We start from the raw sequence: 530 nt of genomic DNA, 5'->3' as shown, positions 1-530 counted from the left end.
GAGTTTTAGCCTGGGGTTCGGGAAGTGAGAAAGTGAGCTACAAGTGTTGTGAGCCCATAAAATCTCAAGGAGATCTTCAACATCCTCTCAAGCATGTCTGTTGATGATCCAAAGCATCCGAAGAATCGACAGACATCGATCGAAGGAGTTCGATCAGCATCGACCGTCAAAAGGGCTCTACAACGAGCTAGCACTTGTGAGGAGTTGATCAGACCAAAAGCTTCATATAGATGATCTGCAGAAGCCAGACATACTGTATGACTACATCGTGATGATCTGACTCTTCCGACGGTGATCAGATTGCGGCGATCTATTACCCGCACAAAGGTATTGTGTTCTGAACACATTACAGTAAAGTGTTTACTGTTCGAATTTGAATTTCAAATTTAAATGAATGCATTCTATATATCATATTTAGATCCTAGTGTAGGATAAATTTATGTTAATTAATTAGATTAATTAATATTTTTTCACTATAAAATTATAATTTTGAAAAAATTTTAAAATTATCATTTTACCCCTGCATTGAA

The sequence above is a fragment of the Elaeis guineensis genome, chromosome 11 (assembly GCF_000442705.2).
Source record: "Elaeis guineensis isolate ETL-2024a chromosome 11, EG11, whole genome shotgun sequence".
Classification (NCBI taxonomy): domain Eukaryota; kingdom Viridiplantae; phylum Streptophyta; class Magnoliopsida; order Arecales; family Arecaceae; genus Elaeis; species Elaeis guineensis.
The sequence above is the reverse complement of the archived record's forward strand: the minus strand, read 5'-3'. Positions refer to the sequence as shown.